This window comes from Callorhinus ursinus, unplaced genomic scaffold (assembly GCF_003265705.2).
Source record: "Callorhinus ursinus isolate GAN/ISIS: 27379988/994484 unplaced genomic scaffold, GSC_fseal_2.0 scaffold2799, whole genome shotgun sequence".
NCBI lineage: Eukaryota > Metazoa > Chordata > Mammalia > Carnivora > Otariidae > Callorhinus > Callorhinus ursinus.
The window spans coordinates 2,634-6,789 of NW_027399853.1; the positions used below are offsets into that span (position 1 = coordinate 2,634).

Sequence of the window (4,156 nt, forward strand, 5' to 3'; positions counted from 1 at the left end):
CACCTGCTGCTGGGGGAGAGCCTGCCCCCTCCTCTCTGCTTGAGGGCTCACTCCTGCACCAGGTTCCTCCTATCCTGCCAGCCATTGCCATCCTGCATGCTGGATGGGTGGCTACCCCGAGTTCCTCTAGCTGCTGGGGGAGCACCTGCCCCCTCCTCTCTGCCTGAGGTTTTTCTCTTTTATCAGGTGCACCTCCTCTCCTCTCAGTCCCTGTCAGCCTGCAGGCTCGGAGGGTGGCTACCCTGACAACCTCCAGCCCTGGGGACAGAGCTGGTGTGGGTGAGATGTGGTCTCCCAGCAGGCCTGAGCACCAGCTCCCCACAGTGCTCCCTCTCCTCCTGCAGGGTCACTGTGCACATCCTCCCTCAGTCTCCCTGGGCCCAAGTCTTCCTCTGATCCCGGACCATCCTTGACACAGGCTCCACAAGCTGGGACTGGGAGTAGGTCGTATGGACCATCTGGACTCTCGTTCCATGCCCGTGACATGGGCAGAGTCCAGCCTCACAGACTGCTCAGAGTAGACCCAGCGCAGGAAGAGGCAGGCCACTGCAAGGGAGATGGCTAGTGACGCCAGAAGGAGGACACAGCCCTTGCAAATAGCACCGGGCTCACAGGACCCAGCGTGGGATGTGTGTGTCAGGCCAGGGAGCACAGGGAGTACTTGAGGGGGTGGCCCTGGCGGAGAGGTCATGGAAGGGTCCCAGAAGAGGCAGGAGACAAGGAAGATGACATGACAGAGCTTTCCAAGGCGGTTGATGGAAGGATCATAGAATCACAGAGACCCTTGGGAAAACTCAGATGCCCTGGAGATGTCAGCTGAAACGCTGTCATTTGTTCCGAAATGTTGGTTCACAACACCCCAGGTGACACTGGATGATTTACTCTTTGTTGGTTGCAGGAATCAGTAGGTACGTGCCAGTAGAAGACACATTGCATGAAGTCTAGGATATACTTACTTTTCATCACTTTTCAGGACTAGATTTTTCTAGAGGAAGTGCTAAACATGGCTCTTCCATTCTTTGCGTTGTGCAACTGGCCTCTGTTTTCAGGAGCCGATTCCTGGTGCTCATCACCACCGCTAGCTGTGAGGACTGCCCCCGTCACCTCCCAGAGTGGACTTGACCATGTGGGTTGGGGGGTGCTCACTGATGAAGCCCCAGTGCTCAGTACACAGAAGGGACCCCAGATCCTCTGCTGAATGAGGGAGGAAGGAGGGAGCGTAGGAGGGAAGGAGGGAGGGGGACGGAGGTTTGGAGGTGTGGAATGAATGAGGGAGAGAATGAATGAGGGAGGGAGTAAATCCACAGAAGCTGGGTCCATAAATTAGGAGTCCTTATTTGGGATGAGTTCCGAGGGCATCACAGCCCGGCCGGGCCCTGGATGGTGGCTCAGGGCACGTAGATCTGTCCTCCCAGTGCTGACCTTCCTTCTCCTTGGACCCGCTGTCATCCAGGATTCTCTCCCCCTCCTCCTCAAACAATTATCAATGTCCCCAGGAGCAGGGTGGCAGGGGGGATGGGTCTTAGGAGGGGCTTCCAAGATCCTGTGCCCCGGATGACACCGGGACAATAGCTGCAGAGCATTCTATCATGAGAACTGGGACCGTGGATCCCATCCATCTCCTTGGGCATTAGTGTTGTTCCATTGCCTGCTCTCTCCACCACCGCTGTGATGAAAACTCCTGACAATACATGTGTGAAAAACCGAGCCAGAGTTTCCAAGGCTGAGTCTGAGGCTGAGGATGGGTGCACCTGTGGCCTGGGATGGGTGCTGCTCACTGTTCTCCCAGACAGGGTTGCCCGTCACCGTTCTCTCCAGGGGACTTCTACTTCCTCACGTTCTCCCCAGGGCTGCTGGTCCCCAGAACAGACACCTGCCAGGCTGAGGGTGAACAGCGCTGCCTCCAAAGTGTTGCCTTTGCCGGATTCCTTCCCCAGGAGTTCCCGCATCTCTGACACATATTCCCTGTGTGCCTATCCTTCTGCCTTGGAATTGCATGTGTTTGGTCTCCGTCCCTGTGGAACCCAGTGACTGGGAGCGTGGTTTGGACCAGAGTAAGGTGAAACTGTTCTCTGGTCTTGGGTTATGAGCAATGTTTTTGCCCTTTGTGTTGTGTCTTCCAGCTTTCTGCATTTCCCTGGTTTCTGGGTGGGTCTCAGGAGGAACCAGCCCTGTCCTGTCTGCGGTCAGGCTGTGGTGTCGCAGCAGGACCAGGGGTCTCGGCCAGAGATTGTGCCCATAATTCTTAAACTGGCCTCTTTGATTACATCTGATGTGTAATCCATCGGGGATTTCAATATCAAATAAGGGAAATTTTATGACCAATAAACAGAGAAGAAAAGGAGTCCCCTTGAAAATAGGAGGGCAGACACAAAGGCCCCTATTGTGTGATTCCAATTACAGAAACATCAGGAATAGGTAAAGGAACAGAGAGAGAAAGCAGCTTAGGTGTTGCCGGGGTCTGGGCTGGGGGAGAAAAGGGCAGGGAGGGCTTCTGGTTCATGGACTCCTTTGGGGAATGAGATATTCTGCGGCAATGTTCTGGGGTGTGGTGGCACAGCGTTGGGCATGTATTTAATGCTCATAACATGTTCAATTGAAAACAAGTAATTTTATTTAAAACAAATAATAAACAGTATATAGGACATGGAAGGATAAAATAACAGTTAATATGTATCAGAGCGAAAGAGCACAGGGTGAGGGGATGAAACAATCGGCGGGGTCTCGAGTTTCGGTGATGGAACTAAGGGTAATTGTATAAGAGCTCTCCCTGCAGGGCTGTGGGGTCTGGATGTGGCCGTGGGAGACCTGCAGGAGCAGGAGTAGGGGCAGGGCTCAGTATAGGGGCAGGGATGGGGCAGGGACAGAGGTAAGAACAGGGGCAAGGAGAGGGGCAAGGGGAGGGACAGGGTCTGCAGTAGTGGCAGGTGCACGATTCAGGGCAGGAGCAGGGACAGGATCTGGGTCAGAGGAGGGAACAGGACCCCTGGCAGGGGCAGGGGACGGGGCAGCGGCTCTGGCAGGAGTATGGACAGGGGCAGGAGCAATGGTAGGAGCTGGGTCAGTGACAGGGGCTCTGGCATGGGCAGGAGCATGTACAGGGCCAGGGGCAGGAACAAGAGCAAGGGCAGGGGCAGGGGCAGGGGCAGAGGCAGGGGTAAGGGAAGGGACAGGAGCCGGGTCAGGATTTGGGTCCGAGGCAGGGGCAGCGGCTGGGGTGGGGGAAGGGGGAGATGCAGGAACTGTAGCAGGGGCAAGGGCAGGGGCTGGCGCAGGAGCAGGTGCCAATTCTTCCTGTACAGCGCCAGTCTCTCTGTGGGCAGGTGCCGGGTTACCTACCGGTTCCCGTTCTCTTCCTGAAGTCACTGCAGGCACCAGCCCTCCCTCCAGATCCGGCTCTAGCTCCTCAGGTTGTGGAGCATCTGTGAGAGGAGAAAAGCTCACCCACATGCCTGCTCTCTGTGGGCCTTTGCAGAGACAGAGCCCGGCCAAGGGACTCCCAGAGAAGCCACAGCTGGAAAGGAACCCTCATGGAGACGTCTCCCCGACTGCTGTCCACTGCTGTGTGCTCTGTGCCCTGTCGTTGCTCCTGGCCCCACACCAGCCTCAGGGGGCTCCTCTCTGTGGGGCCAGCACCGACCTGTCCCCACACACCATAAATACCCAGCCCAGGCTTCTCAACGTCGGCCTCGGCCTCTGTGTTCTCTGGCTCCTTGACCATGTCCTGTGGACAACCACCTGGGACAGTGGTCTGCGTGGTGTGAGAGGTCTTGACCGGCAATCCCCAGCACCTGCTTCTGGGGACCCCTGTGGGGTCATCCCCTCTGTTGAGGAGATGGAGGGCGTGTCCACCAGCCTCCTCTCCATGTCCTCCGTGTCCTTCTGCAAAGACAGGTACCGGTAGCCGACCCCGAGGCATCACAGCCCTGCCCAGCCATCCGTACTGTCCTCCTGCCCAGTCCACCTGCTGCTCTCAGATCAGACACAGACCTGTGCGTCCACAGCCCTGCGTCTGGGATGCAGTCACCAATACCTGTATGGCTACCGGGATAAACCTCGGGCAGAAGGGGCAGCGCCCGCTCACCCCATCCCACACAGCCAGCCGTGAATTGAACATGACCTGCCCACTGGGTATCTGACCCCTCATCAGCCTGCT

General features: G+C 56.9%; 1 pseudogene; it reads right to left on the minus strand.

Annotated features, from left to right (window-relative positions):
- Positions 1–2,616: 2,616 nt before the first annotated feature.
- On the minus strand, positions 2,617–3,882 carry LOC141372217 (uncharacterized; annotated as a pseudogene).
- Positions 3,883–4,156: the final 274 nt, after the last annotated feature.